The 19,748-nt window shown below is 39.4% G+C and overlaps 1 pseudogene; it reads right to left on the bottom strand.

Annotated features, from left to right (window-relative positions):
• The window catches only part of LOC102878151, a 22,901-nt pseudogene extending 14,043 nt beyond the window's left edge, over positions 1 to 8,858 (bottom strand).
• Between the last annotated feature and the right edge of the window lie 10,890 nt (positions 8,859 to 19,748).

Below are 19,748 nucleotides of genomic sequence, written 5' to 3'. Positions count from 1 at the left end.
CAAGCCAGTATTACAGGAAATGTTGGAGGGACTTCTTTAAGAAGAGAAACATGTATCAAAAACAGGAATAAAGAATGGTAATAACTACATTCCTATCAACAAATACCTCAAATAGAAAAGAATTAAGTGCTCCAATCAAAAGATAGAGTGGCTAAATGGATAAGAAAACAAGTTTCCTACATAAGCTGCTACAAGAGACTCACTTCAGATTAAAAGACACACACAGACTAAAAAGAAGGGGAAAAGGATATTGCCTTGATGGACCTAGAGGGTATTGAGCTGTGTTGGATAGAAAAATGAAATGTGTTGGATAGAAAAAGATAAATATCGCACTATTTCATGTACATGTGAAATCTAAAGAACAAAATCAACCACAACAAAAGCAGAAATAAACGTATAGATACAGAGAATATTTTTAGGACTACTAGACAGAAGGGGGTTAGGGGGACAGCAATAAAAAGGCAAAAGCATTAAGAGATACAAATGGATAGTTGCAGAATAAACATGGAAATGTAGAATGTAGCATGGGGGAAGATGTTTAATATTGTAATAAATATGTAAGGGGAAGTGTGGTACTAGAGTTAGTGGGGTGATCACTTTGCCAGTTATGTGGATCTTTGATCACTATGCTGTACATCTGAAACTAGTACATTATTGCAGGCCAACTATAATTGAAGAAAAACGTTCATTGAATTGTACAGTGTAAATATGAGCAACTAATTTTCTGTTACATTTCAATAAAGCCAAAAAAAAAAAAAAAAGATTGAGGGCACTGTGATGTACAACATATGAAGAAAATCAAAATAGAGACATTGATGTGCTTGATTTAGAATATTGATGTAAGTCATCATGAAGTAGGTGTTCAGGTCATCAATTTTTGCCTTATTGTAAAACACAGGAACATTCTGCATTTTTACTAGTTTTACTAATTTCTCTTAGAAAAATAAGATAGTGGTCCATTAAAATTCTGATGTGTCTTAATAGTAGCCAGAGTTGGAATCATGAATACTATTTTATGTGGTTGAAATAAAGAAGCTTTCAGAGATATCTGATAAAAGTACAGATAATTTACTCTAAGTGAATAAAATTATTGTACATCCATGTTTACTAATTAGCCTCAGTGTTAACACCCATGTAAAAGGGCGCAGTAAGATCATTTTTGACAGACCCAGATTGCTTCTAAAATGTTTATAATCTGTGTTTTGTTCATGGACCATAAGTTGGTTTGCAACAGTTTATTTATATACTATTGTAAACTTATATTCAGTAATAAAGATGAATAATTTTAATATATTAAGACAGATGTGTAATAAATGGCTTGTTATTTGCCCCCAATGTGAACCTCTCCCACCTTAGTCACGGTTGCATATACCCTGCACTAGTTGGTGATGCAGAGGAATGGCATCACCAGGAACTCATTTCACCCTGGCCTAAATTTACAAATGTAAGATTCTTTTCCCCATAATTTATATACTGTATCCGTTTCTCCTGATTGTAACTACTGGAGTATCATGATGGTTGCAATAAAGGTGATATAGTAGTATCGTTGAGAGATCAGCCAATCTATGATATTGCTACCTTAGAATCCATTTTCTGTATGCAAGTTGCCTTGAACTGACGCTAGCCCCTCCCACTATGCACACCCTGGACAACCACTCACAGACTCACAAGTAAGTGTAAGTTCCCAACAAGACTTCTCCAGCAGCCCTTGTGAGCAAGTCTCCCCTGCCTCTGAGGGCCTTCACCTCGTACACCCCCTAGATAAGATCCCTGCAGAGCTTACCAAAACCTTGCTATTTTTCTTTTGAATTGACCAATCTAGGCTTAGCTCAAGAACCCCAAAGCTCTATCCCATGGACCGTAATTAAGGTATGTGCCCTGAGTCCGGCCCTTTAGGCCTATATCCTGTTTACCTATATATCCCTTTGAGACATGTTGTATACTTCCTCTAGGACGCATGAGTCATAAACTTGCCCATTTCAATTTCTCTTGTGGTCTTTTGTTGAACTGTAGGCTCAGCTTCCAATACAAAGGGGTCTGCTTAATAAACGCTAATATAAAAGTCACAAGAAATATAATTAGAAGCCGTACTTTGGTTCAAGGGGTGGTTCTGCTTTAGAGGAGCTTGAAAGGTGGGCAGGTCAGTGCACCCCACGCCCCCTATCTGTATCAGAATTTGTGGGCATCTGTGGGAAAGAATGGCTCCTGATGACAGAAAAAGAGAAACTCACAGTTTGGTCTCCATGTAGGAGCTGATTGTCCCTGACTCACTCCTGTGGCAGAGAACAAAGAAAGGTGGGCTTCTCTGCATGTCAAGGTTTTTTTGCCTATTGGTGTGGTGGTAGCTGCTGAAGAGGCTCTACTGGTGCCTTTTAAAAACAGATCCTCAAGATTCGAGTGTGAATGAGTTCTTAAAGAACTTGGTAAGGAGGAGTAAGAGGTAGAATTGGCAGGTTCTTGGGTAAGTGTCATGTCTCAATTTAGGGGCTATGTGGTTTTTTTTGTTGTTTGTTTTTTAATGACATGTATTTAGAACTTGCAAATATTTACTACCATTCTTTGATGTTTCTAATGAATGTTTGCAACTTATGTTTTCTCTGTTTCTTCTTATGACAGTCCCAGTCAACCATTTAGATCACTTTTTTCCTGTGTCCCAGAGCTTCTCCACTCTCTATCCTGACTAACACAGGGTGAACAATTCTCACCATGAACTAATGACCTGCAACTATGGGATTTGCTTTCTTTCTGAGAGATGAACATAAGAATGTGTTGATTCCCAAGATCCCCATTGGGGCTGGAGTTGTGTCCAGGGACATCAGTGAAGAAGGAGAATATTTCATGCTAGGTCTCATCTAGATGCCCATCAACTCTACTGGAAACCAGGATTAAAAAAATACACGAATAGACAGGATGGCTTTGTGACCCCGAATTACTCAGAAAGTTTTGACAAGAAGAACCTAGCTCTCCAGAATGCTAAAATAAGACTCTTTAAAAATAATCAAAATACAATACTTGGGAATTGTATGTAGCCTGAAATTTGCATAAACCGGCTGTTTTCTCATGACTAGAATCCTGTCATCATTTACTCCTCCCCACCCCTCTATGATAACAGGATAGATGATGTGTTCATCAATATGTATCAGGCTGCTGATGCCAGATTGTCCCAGTACAGCTGATGTCAACTTCATTCATTTAATTCAGGACCTGTCTCCCAGATTTCTCCACTGTAATGTTAACATTTTTGCTATCATCATGAATAAGAATTTGGGGAGATTTACTATGTGTTATGTATAAACTGTAACTTTTATTCTTGAGATTCCCTTTCTTCTGAGTCTGTCTTTGCCTGTAGTTTGCTTGGAAATGGTGGCTCTCTTCTTTGTTCATTAGAAATACTGGTTTTTACAACTGGCAGTTCCAAGTCAGGCCTCGGTCCTATAAGTTTTTATTTTATATCAAAGTCATGTCTGACATACTCTACTTTCTGACCTCCTTGTATTTTCATAAGAAGAAAATAAAAAATCATTTAGTTAATAGACGTTTAAGTGTATTAAAATTCTAAAATATAATTCAGCACAAGGTTAACTCAAAGCTTTTCAATGAGGTATACACAAAGGATACCTTTTGTATGATTTTATGTCATTGTGTGTGTTTGTCTCCATAGTGTTTTTATAAGATACAAAAAGCTTCCTCCACAAACAGAAGTGTACACAATTGAAAATATTTAATTTCAGTGACATTAAAATTTTTCTACTATATCACTTTTATTGTATACATATTTACTTTTTAAAGATATGAATGTGTACATTAAAAGTCATTTATTTATGAGTTCTGATTTGATAACTTTCCTTTTTCCTAACTCTTCTCAGCTACAAAATCTGCTATGATTATTCGTTTAGGAATTTTTTCTGCATATTGGCCTTGTACATGTCTTCCTTTTAGATGAATTCTAGGTCAGACAAACTAAGTTTCATCCCATGTTCTACAGTCATGGGATATTGGAAAATATCCTTATAAAAGTAGTATTGTTCTCATAGATCATATTTTTGTAGTGTTATGCAGTACAATAATGTCTAATGTCAGATGTTAAAAAGGAATGGTCCTTTATTACTGGTATTATATAAGAACCTGTAAGTGCTGTGACTCTTTCCACTCCAAGTCATTCATCATGTCCTTTCATGTGTTTTACTGCTTTGGTATAAAAAATGTGGTCCTGGGACCTGTGTGCAGCATTAACTTGAATGGCCACCCTGTTAGAAATACAAAAAGTCAGGCCCCACCCTATAACTTCTGAATCAGAACCTACATTTTAATGAAGTTTCCAGTTCATTGTTGTGCTTTTGAAAATTTGGGAACTACACTTCAAACTTAATATGAGTTTCCAATATAAATATTCACACTCAAATATATATGCCTGTGTTGATGCCTTAAATATTTAATCTTCCCTATACTATAGTGGATTTTTGCATTTATGTAATTCCTTTTTTTAATTAAAATATCGGAAAATATTACAATGATGAAAGTAATCTAATTTTGTTTCAGAATCTAATTCTCCTAAGTCAGAACCACATCTCGACTCTAAAATAAGACTCTTTAAAAATAATCAAAATTATTTAAACTGTGTTTTCATCTTTTGTCAAATTAAGAACTCTTCCCATGGCCACTTGGTAAATGTCTTATTTACTTCAGGGACTGCTGACATTCAGGGATGGGGCCATAGAATTTGCTCAGGAGGAGTGGGAATGCCTGGGCCTCTCAGTGGAACTTGTACATGCATGTGACGCTAGAGACTTATAGGTTCCTGGTCTCCCTGGATGAGGAATTTCCTTCCAGAATTCCTAGTCTGTCCACCGGGTTCAGTTTCTTTCACTTGTAGAATGTCTCTTGGGAGCTTCTGCATTGCATGGCTGATTTTGTGATCCTCTTTGATGGAAGCTCTTTGGGATTTGTGGGTATAAAATCTTCATAATGTCTCATCTTGACCTTTACCTTCCCCTTTTGTGAGATGATCTGCATTCTTCATTCAGTATTAGGGATAATTCTAGAAATTCAATGTCAAAATATTGCATACATCTGAAACCCCAATTTCCACTTCTTATATTTAATTCCATGTTGGTACTTTGATGTGGAGTTCAGATGTGTAAATTGAAAGTGTTTTCTAAGTATTATAAAGGGGCTGTTAGGAAACAGTGTTTGGGGAAATAATTTTCCATATCCTATAATGTATTTTCTTCTCTACTGAGCAATATACTGGGTTGGAAATTGTAGAGTCTCCAGCAAGAAACATGTTCTTTTTTAAATAAACATGAGTAGTTTTCTCTAAGCCAAATCTGGTCCCCCTTTTAGTGCAATGGAGAAAGTCCTGGAGGTGAGGAAGAGGAGACAGTAGTTATACACCCAGGTGGTGGGAATAAACAAAGCAGATGACACAGTGAGAGGAACAAAAATCAGGAGGCAGTCCAATTTAATATACAGTTTGGGAAAATCTGTTTCATTGGAAGTAATTTTGAGAAGTCCAGGTTTCTTTCTCTTGTCATAGAGGGACCTATCCTGCCCAATCTGATCATGGTCCTACATCTTCTAAAGATCCTCCACTCCTGTAATTTCCATCACTCGCCATAGCCAGTGAGGGCCTGCATGGACTCACTGTATCTTCTTGCTTTGGGGGCCTGAGACAATCTGCTCATCTGGAGTTTATACACAGAATCTAAAATGTGAGTGTCCCCTCCCATATCTTTGGATGCTTTTGCTGGCTAGAGACTCCTCCAAATTTGCTATAACCTAGGGAATGTGAGATAGACTGACCCTCCCCTGTCAGATCTTAGGCAGACCAGGCCACCCATGGGGAATTCTCCATAAGCCATACCTATAAACAGTCCTCAGAAATGTCCCTGAGATCCTCCCAGTGTTTAACCCTGGCCTCATGGTAGAATACCCTAAACCACTTCACAAAGACATCATTGATGCCTGTCACGGACTGCTTACAGAATTTCTGGGGGTGGGACACAGGAGATGGTGGTTCTAAAATCACACAGGGGATGCCAACAGGGAGTCAAGCCTAGGAGGACTTTGCTGACTACTGCTCATCAAACTTATAAATCACTTGAAGATCCCATAGAGAACAGATCCTGGGCCCCACACTCACTCTACCTGCCCAGGTCTGAGATGAGGCCCATTCAATTGGCTTTTTAACAACCATGGAGGTTGCTGCCCCAAGACCCAATTTCCAGCAGCATTCAGCCAGAGAAAGCATGAACACCTGAGCGCCTTACACCCAGCTCGTCTGTCTTAGCACAAATACTGCCTGTTCCCAGTGAAGAACACCTAGGAGCTTCTCCAGAGATGATATTCTCCGCTATGTGCTAGTTGAGAGGGGACAGAGAACGCAGTGGTGTCTGAGTGAGGCTATCGTTGGGAAACAACAATCACCTATTCATGAAAGCAGTGTTACTTGAGGAAGACTTCCTTGGAGAGCTCCTAAGAAATAAACTTATTTCCCACAGACCTGTTCCAATAAGAAGCCTTTCCTACCAGCAATGAAGCGGCTTACTCTGTCCACGCGAGTTCCTACTTGTGTTCACGTCTCGATTCATTCCCTCCTGTCTGGATTTTCTCCTATTTTCCCTTCACTTTCCAGGTCCAGGGATCTTTCCCTTGTTGCAAAGTGGAGATCATATTTAGCTCAAACAACATTTCAAAATGTAAAGAAAATGGACCAAGACATGCTATGCTTTTCCAGAATACATTCTCAGATCTTTGTTCAGCTACAAAGAGAATATTATACACGAGCCTAGGAAAGCATTTCAAACCTTGGTCAACTGACTGCCTCCTTCTGAAAGCTGAGGGATTCTTTTGAGTATGCAAAGAGCTAGATGTCTTCCACCAACTACTGAATCAAAAGCACAAGAGTAAAAACCATAGAATCAGGTAAAGCTTTTCCACAAGGTTTTTTGATGACTAAAGTTCTATACCCAGCACTAATCAAGAATAAAATCTGCAGAAATCACTAAGAGAAGTCTAGAGTTCATATGCCACATGAGAAAGTCTTTGCTTCTGAATCAAAACATCTTCAATCCCTCTCTCAAAACAGCGATTCCAGAGAGTGATTGTCAAGGGCTCCCAAGAAACTCACAAGGGAAAATGCAGATACACAAATTTACTCATAGATTATTAGAGAGAAGCAAGTTCCTGTAGTTTTCCCATACAGCATTCCTGTTCAAGGCAATTTGACCTGGGTCCAGGCATTTCTACTTGAGGCAATTCGTTGGCCACAACTATAAATGTCAGCTGTTCCTGAAAGAAAAACACAGTTCACCCATTAGACAGGAAAGGAGTTCTTATTTTTATACGGAGAGAAGCAGAGATAGGCAAAAATTAACCTGGCCATCAAATGTTCTGACTCATCCATGATAGATAATTTGGAGGAACGTATGTTTCTCTATTTGTTTTTAAGTGAAATTCAAATAATACAAGGTTGGCCATCATAAAGTACGATTCAATGCTATTTAGTACATTCAGAATGTTGTACAAATATCAAATCCAGTTCTAACACACTTTTGTCATTCACAAATGAAACCCTTTAGCCATGATTCAGTTGCTTTCATTTCCCCTTTCCTCACTCTCTGCACACCACTAATATCCTTTCTGTCTCTATGAATTTACTTATTACAGACATTGCATATATGTGGAATGGTGTGAAATGTTGAGTCTTGGCCTCCCAGGTGAATGGGGACTAGAAAAGGAAATGCTGTTTTGCTGGTGTCAGTATGAACTTGCCTATTCTACCCAGGGAGAGCTTTGTATTTCACATACTAACTGGTAATCCCCACACAGTTACCTGCCAGTCTTAATTAAACAGCTTACAATAGTTCTAACTGCCAAAATGTTCCTGGGTCCCACCCTTCCCACTTCCTCCCCCACTGGGTTGCTTCGGCCTTACTAGCAGGGATTTTGTGGGACCAGTTCACAAAGATAGCTTTTTACTTAAACCATTTTCAACTTAAGAGAAAAACATCTTAGTTTCCAACACAAGCGGCTCACATAAGCCTAATTTTTTATCTCAAAAATGTTAAAGTAACTTTAAAGGGTAGGAAGCAACGCAGCTCCAACAGGTGGTTAATACACAGAAGCATTTCTATACGTGGATAAAACATCCTGGGAGCTAAATGTCGAGACCCTCAGACTCGTCCCGCGCCTGACCCCGTCAGCGCATTACCTCTAATGCTGTTTCACCTTGTACCATCACAGAGCGGGCCTGGCGAATAACGACCCCTCCCCCTATCACTCTCGCTCAGTTCCCCGTCGGTCTCTACGCTCTATTTCGCCCCCTACGCTCTATTTCGCCCCCTCCTCAAACCGCCTACTTGCGGTCACTGCTCAGGCCTGAACTGTCTCCAGACCCCGACCCCGATATCTCGCGCCGCGTCTTCCGCCGACCGTTCCGTACTCTTCCCACCGGTCACTGCGCGGGCGGGACCTCTCACCAGGCACCGCCCCCAGGAAGACCGCTTCTTCCCTCCCAGCGCCAATTTTTTAACTACTCGGGAACAGAGAGCCGGAAGCAGAAGTTACACTGCCCAGCCTGAGTTTCCGAATTTCTAGTTTAAGCCTGCGTTCCACAACCCCCCTTCTTCATACATGGGTCTGGGGTCGCCATGGACCTTATCACAGCCTGCCTGTCTCTCTTTAAATTCCAGGGTCGCCGTCGTGGCCAGGCTCTTCCCTTGGCGTGTGAAATGATCCGCGGCTGCTCCCTGCCGTCTGCTTCCCCACTTTCGGTCCACGTAGACCCGCCTTGGGCCTTGGTTTTCTTCGTAAAGTCCTTCCCGTACCTCTCCGCCCGTCAGGCGCCACCACAGCATTCCGTGAGGTGGATTCGCGGCCCGGTCTCGCCCTCGCCCTCGCGGTCTCTGGGGGCAGCACTGGCCATACTCGTCCAGGAGAAGCCGTGTCTGCTCCCGGGTGCTGGGACAGATTCTCCCCGCCCTGTCCTTGCATCCCCTTTAGACCTGGTCCTTTTGCAACTCAGGCCATGTCCCTTTGTAATTCCCCCTTTCTCTGCGGTGGTGGGGGTGACTAAGATCTGCCCTGTGCCTCCCACTGGTCTTATTTCCCGCATTCCACCCCACTGGGAAGTGTGTGCTTCCGGGAGGCAGGCATCTTATTCCATCCCACTCCTGTGTGGCCAGGGGGTCAGGAGAAACAGGGCCCGGGAGATGGAAATAGAGAAAGTGAAGACAGAGTGAGAACAGATACCAATGTGGAGAATGAGTGAGGGACTTGTAAGGAGACAGTAAGAGTAAAAGGGGAGGGTAGAAATACATAGAAGAGTGGGATTTCCAGGCAGATGACAGCGAGCCAATAGAAGGGCTGGTGGGGTAACAAGGGGTTTCGTAATGAATCAGGAATTCCTAAGTCAACCCAGGTCTGTGACTTCTTTAGTGAAAGGATTTGAGGTCAGCTTTGTCAACTATTCTTATTCGTGCAGTTTAACACACCTTCGAAGTGACAGAAGTAATGCCCCCTTTTAGAGCTGACCATGCTTAAGATAGCACATCATCTCCTTAGCCGTTCTGTACATTTATCCGTCCCCTGCTTTCTCTCACCTTTATGTAAACTATCTTACATTCTTATTTCAAATGCATAAAAGATACTGCAAAACTGTCATTCTCTGAAACATTTGAGCTATTACTCCCTGGTTGATGTTCTCAGTTTGCCTCAAATAAGCTCTTAAAATATCAAGAGTGAGGAACAAAATGAGCACAATAGTAATAAAGAATGAAAGAAAGATAAGATGGCATTAGATGTACAGGAGAGTTGGAAATGCATGGTAGTAAAGAAAGGGGGGGGGTCTACATCAGAATATATATCTAACAGAAATAAAATCATATTTTGAAGAAATATCTGCACTCCTATGAGCATTACTGAATTATTCACAACAGCCAAGATGTGGAATCAACATAAAAGTCAGTTGACAGATGAATGGAGAACATAAATGTGATCCATATATTTACACACACAATATTATTCAGCCATAAAAATGGAGGAAGACATGAAAAACACGGATGAAACTGGAGAACATTATGGTACATAAATTAAGCCAGAAGAGAAAGACAAGTATTATGTAATCTTGCTGTATGTACTATCTAGAAAAATCAAACAGAACCAGAGAGAGGGGTGGTTGGTTACCAGGAGCTGGAGGTGGAGAAAAATTAGGAATTGGTGGTCAGATAGTACAAACTTTCAGTTGTAAAATGAATAAGATGTGACTGTCTAATGTACGGCATCGTGAAATTTGCTGAGAGAGAAGTCCTAAGTGTTCTCACCACACGGACATAAAAATATTCATTGTGAGTTGACTATTGATGTGTTAATTCAGTTGATTGTGATATTTATTTTACAATGTATGTGTCTTTTAAATGTTCATATCGTACTCAAACATAATTTGTGTTTCTCCATTATGCCTCAATAAGGCTGTGAAAATGAAAGTGGGTGGGAGCTGTGATAGTCTTGTCTCCTCTGGGCGGTGTTAAATCCTGCTTCACATTAGATTGCTGATTCATTTTGAAGTGACTTCTTGTGCCCCTGACTAGACAGTGTCACTGAAATAATCAAAGTGTCCCAGCCTCAATTATATTTAAAGTGCTTCAGATGATTGTAATCTATGTTATTGAGCAGCAAGACTTTGGGTCTTGCATTTCTGGGGACTGAGATCTGGGTTGAGAGTGAGGGGGCTCTACTCTTTACAGGGTTAGAACAGGGCCAGCTCTGTGACCTGATTGGAGTGTTGGATCAGCTGAGGTCCCCAGTGCTGCTGTATATATGAAGGTGTGACCAGGAGGGCAACGTGATCTCAAGGAGAGGGAAGCTCACTTGTTGGTCTCTGAGGAGCAATTTACTGTCCCTGAATACATCCTGTGGCAGGAGCAGTAGACACTGTCTTTTCCACACGGTGAGGTCTTCCCTATGTGTGTGGTGGTGGCACTAGAAAGAGTAAATTGTTAAACAAGATATTTTCAACTTTCCAAATTGACTTGTAGAGACTTGTTGCCTGAGGAAGAAGTCCAGAAGAGGAGGAGCAGTAAAGAAAGGAATTCGGTGATGGCTCTTTTTCAGGTAAAGTCATATTCTCAGTTGATTGTTGTGTCTGCCCTTCCGGGAATGCCCTTTGACTTGATAATTGTCTCTTAATCTGAATTGTTCTGCGTATGTTTGTTGACACTCAACTGGGCCTTCCCTCTCAGTTCCTCTTATCTCTAGTTAGTTTCCATTGCACTATGATTCAGTGACATTGGACTTGTGAGAAGCTCCACTGGGCATTGTCTTGGACAGGGTGCTTCACACCCTTAAATTGGAGATGAGGTGTGGGCCCTGTGGCTTCAGTGTGTTTAGGGAATGAGGATTATTCAGTGGCCACATCTGGATGCACTGTCTTCTCTCTGTCAACCAGGATAAAAGACGATGCACATAGAAGTCACAGATTGTTAGGCACAGATATCTAAGTTCTGGAAATGGGATCAATATGTGGAAATCTTTATGAGTGCTTTTATGATAAAATTTTCATGATTGGGAATGGAGTGGAAAGTTCATAGAGGGACATCATAACAGTGGTAGTTTTATTATGCATTTTAAATAGGGAATCAATCGTAATGTCTGACAGCTGAAGATTCTTTAGATTTTTTTTTCTCAAATCCATTTCTCAGAAGTTGCATTTCTTTGTGCACTGTTTCCTTTGACACACATGAAAGTTTTTGTTTGATGCAGATAGGTTCCAGCTTCATTCTCTTGTATGCGGAATCTAATTTCCTTTCACAGTTTGTCGAATGGATGACCTTTCTCTGTAGTGTAGTCTTGGTGTCCTTGTCAAAAATCATTTGGCATGTATGCAGGGGTTTATTTCAGGGCATGTACTTTTGTTTCACTGGTTCATGTATCTGGATTCATGCCGGTATTCCATCTATCTGATTACTCTTGCTTTGTAATGTCTTTTCAATCTAAAAAAGTAAGGGCACGAACTTTTCTTCTATTTCTAGACTGTTGGCTCTTCTGGATCTTTTTTGCTTGATTCCATATGAATTCTAGTGTTTTTATTCCTTCCAACATTGCCTTATGAATTTTGATATGTATTCCATCGAAGCTGTAGAACACTTTGGGTAGCATGGGCATTCGAACAATATTAAGTCCTGCAATCCATTAGTAAGGGATATCTTTCTATTTATATGTACCTCGTTTGATTCTTTTTAGCAATGTTTTGTAGTATTCAGTGTATGTCTTTAACTTTCTTGGCTGCATTTATTCCTATGTGTTTCATCCTTTATGATGCTATGATAAATTGGATTGCTTTTTGTAATTGTTTTATTAAAACTTTTATTAAAACTTCAAAACTTTTCTAAAATAGTTTTCCACTTGTAACACTTCTGTGTGTGTGTGTAGAATCTCTACGGTTTTCTACATGTAAGCTCATTTCATGTGGAAAAGATATTTTACTTCTTTTCAATTTGCATGACATTTTTTTTTCTTAATTTCTCTGGCTAGGACTTCTACTACTTTGTTGAATAGTAATGCTGAGAGTATGCATCCTTGCCTTTTTTTTTTTTTGTCATCTTAGAGCTAAAGCTTACAGATGTTAGCATTGTGTATGATGGTATGCGTTCTTTTCAAATATGGTTTTTATTATGTCGAGGTAGTTTACTCTGAATAGTTTCTTTAAAATTGTTGAATTTAGTCAGATGGCTTTTCTGCATCAGTTAAGATCATGTGTTTTTTCCTTGTGTTCAATCCCTTAATGTTGGGATAATTGATTTTTGTATGTTGAACCCCAGGCCAGGGAGAAACTGAGCTCCCTCCGCCGAGTGTGGCGAGGCTGGGGGAGGGGCGCCGAGCGTCCGAATCCAGCTCCGGAGTCCATCTCCCAAGACTGTATACTGCGCGGGGAGGACGGGCTGCCTAGCGGAGAGTTTTAAGCGGGAAAACGACCCAAAGGCGGACACACCACAGGCGGAACCGCCTCAGAGTTTACGCAAAAGGACGGCGGACCCTCCACCCCGCAGCTTGGCATCAGGGACCCGGAAAGCTCCCTGGACGCCGGACTCACTGCTGTAGGAGGCGTAGTGCGGGAACTTCAGCGTCTGTAGCGACCCCCAGACTTCACGTGTGTGAGACTGTGGATCAAGCTCAGGTTTCAACCAGAACCACCGAAAATCACGGCCACCAGCAAGACTTGCATCGTCATCAGCGCATCCGCGTCTCAGGAAACCGTCCGTAGGCGCTGAGGGAAAACTTGGGTCACAGGCGGGACCTGAATCTAGCGCTTCCAACAGAGGGTGGGGCCGTGGGTGGAGAGGCGGGACCCACAGGGAGCGCGCGGGACCTGGGCTCATTTCCTCGTTTACTTACCTAATATTTTTTTAAGGCTCGAACATCATTACTCAATTTGCTAGATTTCCTTTTTAAATTAATATGATGATGATCTCCTAAGGACTGAATTCTCGATAAAAAGTTTGCCACACATATTTTAAAGATTTCTCTTCGATGTGTATTTACTTAAATCTTGTTTAAATATGTAGCCCAATTCATTATGCTTTAAGGTCTCCTAGGTACGAATTTCTGATGATTAGAGAAGACTCATCCTGCCTAAAGACTCCAAGTTTATTATATTTGTAAAGATTTTCTCTAATATATACAACCGTGGCATTTGGTTATCGATGAAGAATGGATAAAAATTTTGCCATCTTGATTGCAAATGTTGGTTTTAATACTAGGACGGTTTCTTTCCAGTTGTGAAAACAAAACAAACAAAAAATTTTGATAAATTTCTTAATTTGATTACACGTATAATATGCATTCTCAGTTTTAATCTCTACGATTCACCCCGATGCTACTGAAAGCTTAATCCAACCCTTTTATCTGATCATCCCGTGCATTTGTTTCGTGGACTTTTTTTTAAGCCACAATGTTATGAATAAACTTGGGGACCTTTAGAAGATAGTTCTTGTAGATCATATACTATTATGTAATATTGCCAATCAGCCATATTGTTATGAAAGAGATTTCAATGTGGACTCTCATGTTCACATGGAAATCAATACATGGCTTGCGGAACTTTTTATCAAACAGAATAGTTTGGGAAACGCCAATTATAGGTAAAAGTCAAAAATTCAATTTTTTATAGTTTGGTTTCTTGTAAAATTGACAAGGAAGTAAAATGAACATAATCATATAAAGAAACAGAATTTCCTCAATCACTGGAAATTTGTAACATATGCCTCACTCTAATATCATTATAATACAGATGCAATTTATTAGATTATTAACGAAGTTGGAATTATTGAAGACTTCAAAACTTTGAAAACAGAGGAACTAGTCTAACCTGGTGAATTAATCTTTGCATCACAAAAAAAGACACTGTAAACCACACATGGGAACACATACTATTTACCACTATTTTTTACAAATCAGTATTTAAATTAAAGACTATCTAAGAAGATTACTACTTTAGAGAGAATGTTCTGAGTGCAAGATATACAAGGATCTCACAGATCAGACAGAAAATGGCCTTTGTTTTACATGGACGGGTCAACAATAGTAAAAGAATAAATAATAAAAACAGACCCAAAGACATGGAGAACAAGTCACTGGTTGCCAAATGTGAGGAGGAGAAGAATGTAATAAAAAAATCAAGTCCAATAAAATAAAAAAGGTTTTACAACAAGAGAATAAAAGAATTTTAAATGCAATAACCTGATTGCGGGTGGAGGTGGTGGGGGCGAAGCACTCAAAGTCCTCATCATGCTTGTAAAGTTAAAAATATGAACCTGTTAACATTCTTAGAAAAATACATGATTCAATAATATCCTAAATATCAAAGGTAGTAAGGAAAAACATCTCAAACAATAAAAACATAAAATAAAAGCATGGAAAAAGATAAACTGTAGGCACCCTATTCAAAAGAGTATATATTAAGATCAAAGTAGATTAGAGAACAAATACTATGTGAGGGATAATAAAATCTATTTGAAAATCATGAAGGGATCACTTCATCACATAAATATGACAATCACAAATTATTTCCCTAACAGAACTTCAAAACCCTTGAAAATAACTGACAGGGTTGCAATAAAAAAAAAACCCAGTCCACACATATGTTGAGAGATTTCTGTGGACCGCCTCTCAATAATAGACAGAAAATAAACACCTGGAAACTTCTATTTTAACAAAGAGACTGACCTAATTAACATTTCTTAAGCTATGAGATAATACACTATACATGTACTGGTCTCTGCCCCTGGTTCCTGACACAGAACTCCTAAAATCCATATGATTTCCTAAGTGGTAAGAGCAATAGGGCATCTTTTGTTCTATTGAAGTGACTCTGGGTGGGCTTCTGGATGGGGACTGGTGATCAGAAAGATCACACCATGAATAGAAGCTTTGAATTTTCAGGCTCACCAGCATACTCAAGAAAGGAAAGAACTGTTAGAAATGAAGTTACTTATTGATCATGCCTACGTGAGGAAGTTTCCATAAAATCTCAATAGTAGGGAGTTCAAAGACAGGTAGGTGAATGCATCCACATCAGAATGGTGACCCACTCTGACTCCAGAGAAATAAGCTCCTGTGCTTAGGACTCTGCCACACCCAGACCTATTTATGTCATCATCTAACGGTTCATCTGTATTGTCATATCCTTTCAGAAACTGGAGATCTGTCAGCTGATGTAGCAAATGAATTGAACCCAAAGAGTGAGTTGTTGAAACCTCCAATTTATAGCCAGAAGCAAAGCTAACAACCTTGATTATCAACTAGGAATCTTAAGTATGTGTGTATGGCAGGGGGAGTCTTGTGGAACTGAGCCCTTTACCAGTGGAATCCAATGCTATCTCTGTAGTGATGGTGTCAGAATTGTGTTAAATTGCAGGACACCTAGCTGGTATCCTAGAAAATTACTTAATATAGAGGGAAACCTCCATATTATTTGGTAATCATAAGTGTCCAAAGTGAAGTGATCTGGTGGTAGTGTGAGAGTAAAGGGGATACAAAGGACAGAAACTCACACTGGATTTTCATCTGCACAGGAAAAGAAAAACTGAGGATTTCCTGCATAAGAATACTTCACCTACCCAGCAAATTATATACAATCTATAAATGTACATAGTACCATACCAACATAAACCATATTCTGGGCCATGAAACAAGTCTTGATGAATTTGAAAAGAATTCAATCACCCAAAATATGTCTGTGACTAGAATAAAATTGAGGTAGAAATCAATACCAAAAAAAATCTCTGGGAATCCCTCTAATAATAACATACATGGAACTAACCCTAGGACAATGAAGAAGTTAGGATGGGAATTATAATTGAATCTGAATTCAATGAAAATTTAAAAAGAACATGTCAACATTAACAATTTGTCATTAAAGCAGAAATTAAAAATAGCACCCTTCAAAAACAGATAGCTACTTCATTGAGCCTATGAGCCTAAGGGTTCCCTATTATTCTTTTGTTAGCTTTGGTTTTATGTACATCATTGTGAACTTCCTGCCTGGAAAGGTAGTTTGGTGAAACCAGCTCATAGATTCTGAAGATTCCTTTGGTGAAGGCAGCTTAGCGAGTAAGGGTAAGGTGTTTAAGGTCATGTAGAAACGTCTGATGAGGATTAAACCAGTTGAAAATGTTGGAACTGAAAATATAGTCCAGAGAGAGCAGTTACACAATTCCTAGATGAATTAAAAATAAACAGATATTCTAATGAAAGTAGAAAATATAAAGTGGAAGGAATGAAGGTAATATAAAAAAAAAATTTGAAAATTTCAAAGGTGATACAATTACTGGGGACAAAGTGCTTCTATCTGTAACCTTGACTTTGGAAGGTTCAGGGGGTAAGAGAAAAAAACCAATGTAATTGACAGAATACCAGTCAGCTTTCTGAAAGTTTAGCTGAGGTAACACATTCCTGAATTCTCTTTGGCTTATAACAACAAAACTTCGCTTCTTCCTTTTACTGTATTTATCATTATTAACCTCTTGCTTGGCTCCATAAATTGATTCTGGGATTCAGGGTAAATTTCAGTCTGGTACTGTAGCAGACAGAAGATGGTTAAGATCAAAGAAAGATGATTAAAGCTTCCATCAAAATTGAAATATGCCATCTCCACTCATACTAAATTGGCCAAGGAAATCACAAAAGCTCACAAAGCCAAGCTTGCTATAAAGTTGGCATAAAGTACAACTTTTCAAAGGAAAGAAGAGTTAGCTAAGTCAAGAAATTAAGCTTAATATCAAAGGGCAGAGATGAGAAATCTCACACGAGGATAATACTTGAAAATAATGCTATGATATATGAAAGTGCAACTTCCATCTGTTCAAAGGAAATGACAAAAAGTTCTACCTGTACATGACTTCAATCACAAATAAGTATCAGTGGAACACAGAAGTAACACTTCAATCAACACCCCTGCTCAGAAAAGAAAAAGAAAGGCAGTAGCCCTTAGTCTCTTGTCCACAGCAAATGTGTGATGTTGCTTGGTGGAATGGACTTGGGCCCTATTCCATGGCAGTAAGAATGAGGAATGAGCCTTTCTTGATTCCAGTTTTCCTGAGAATGGATATCCAGTCCCTCTGTTTCTTGTTCCTGATGTCACATAGTCACATCTCATAAAGTATTCAAAATGATGTCTTACTTGTGAAATAAGCAGCTTTTCCCAGTGACTTCCTTTTTTTAAATTGTTATAGTTCTCATGATTATTGTAAGTATTGTAAGTCTATCAGGTCGGTGTTTTTACAGGACAAGTTTGTAGACCTCTCAATGGTACAACAATATACAAAAATGTAGTGTTTTAAAATTAAAGTTATTGGGGTGACGTTGGTTAAAATCGCATGGGTTTAAAGAGTACAATTCAATAATACGTTGTATGTATATTGAATTGTGTGTTCAACATGCAAAGTTTAATTTCTGTCACCATATATTTAACCCCTTTACCCCTATTTACTTCTCCCCTCACCCCCTTTCCTCTGGTAACCACTAATCCACTCTCCGTGTCCATATGTGTTTGTCATGTTTGTTTGATGCTTTCAGTTTTATATCCCACATATATGTGAAATCATGGTTCTCAACTTTTTCTGGCTTATTTCATTTAGCATGGTCATCTCAAGATTCATTCATGTTGTTGCAAAGGGCAGTATTTCATCTTTTCTAATGACTAATATTCCATTGTATACATGCACCACCTCTTCTTTATCCCATCATCTCTTTAAGGACACTTTAGTTGTTTCCATGTCTTGGGCACCATGAATAATGCTATGAACATCGGGGTGCATACATATTTGCAGATAAATGTTTTCAAGTTTTTTGGGTAAATATCCAGAAAAGGGATTGCTGGGACATAAGATAATTCAATTCTTAATTTTTCGAGGAACTTCCACACTGTTTTCCATAGTGGCTGTACAAATTTACAATCCCGCCAGCAGAGTATGAGGTTCCATTTTCCCCAGAACCTCTCCAACACTTGTACTTGACCTGTTGATGACAGCTATTCTAAAAGGTGTGATGTGGTATCTCGTGCTTTTGGCTTGCATTCCCCTAACAGCAAAAACACAGCACTTTGTAATATCAAACAGTTCCACATTTCATGAGCTACACTCACAAATTTAGCAAGACATACCTAGAACTTATTCCAGCGTCCTTGTGCATCTCAGTCCTTCTTAAGAGAGCCGTAGTTGTAGTTTCCATTCACTAAACCATTTTGTGCAGAGGGAGCCATTACATGGGAGTCATTTTAATCAACTGGCAGCTTATGTCAAAGGACATTGGGTCATGTTCCTCACACTTTCTCAATGCTTTTGAGTTTTAACTTATCTTTGACACTTAAAGAATTTCTTCATGGTAACTTTCACCAGACAGTTACACTCTTTCCTTCCTGCCTGCAAATCAGTTCCTTTTTCTGATGTCAGAACTTTATTGTTCTATTGTGTCATATGCGGTCGATAACAACACAGCACAACATCTGTTGCTTTCCTGAACTCTATGTGGATGGAAGTGAGATCCAGGAGTGGTCACCCCACTCCTAGGACTCATTTGAAAAAATTGGAAGACATTTTTATTGTCACAACCAGAGTGGAGCCTACAATTCTGGCAGTTCTGGAAGGAATCAGATAAGTCTTTAATTACTACAGTTAGAGAGGCAGAGTCTATAAGGGTTTTTTTGAGGTGGTCAAAGAGTTGGGGTAAGTGCTTGCCTTGTAAAAAAGATTCCTGCATGTAAAAACCAGACCAGTGGCAGACACGTGATATGAAGACTGAATCCTGAAAAGTTGGCTGAGCATGTGTTGCGAAGACGGTTTGGAAGAAGAGTCAGAGACTGGAAATGTGTTATTTACATGGATAAGGGAGAGGAAGAATGGCAATGCTAGCATCCCCCACCCCTGTCTCCATGGCTTTTTATTGTTTCCCTATAATGCTGGCTTTGTAATTTATTAATAGTTACTATCAGGTTAGTAAATACAAGCTACAGCCAACTCCCAGATTCAGCCTCAAAGCCACCACCATGTTCTCAGCTATTTTTTCTCAAGAATCTTTTTCTTATCCTCTAAAGTATCCTTTTCTAGTCCCTAGAGCAAGAAGTCTCTGAATCGGTTGGGCGTGTGCACCCTCCCTGCAATGTGTCCTTGTGTGCAAGTCCATATCTGCTCCTGATGTCCTTGTTGCTCCAAGTACCAGACATTCTGCTAGGAAAATTCTGCACCACAGGTGTT

This window comes from Pteropus alecto, unplaced genomic scaffold (assembly GCF_000325575.1).
Source record: "Pteropus alecto unplaced genomic scaffold, ASM32557v1 scaffold265, whole genome shotgun sequence".
Taxonomy (NCBI): Eukaryota; Metazoa; Chordata; class Mammalia; order Chiroptera; family Pteropodidae; genus Pteropus; species Pteropus alecto.
The sequence above is the reverse complement of the archived record's forward strand: the minus strand, read 5'-3'. Positions and strand labels throughout refer to the sequence as shown.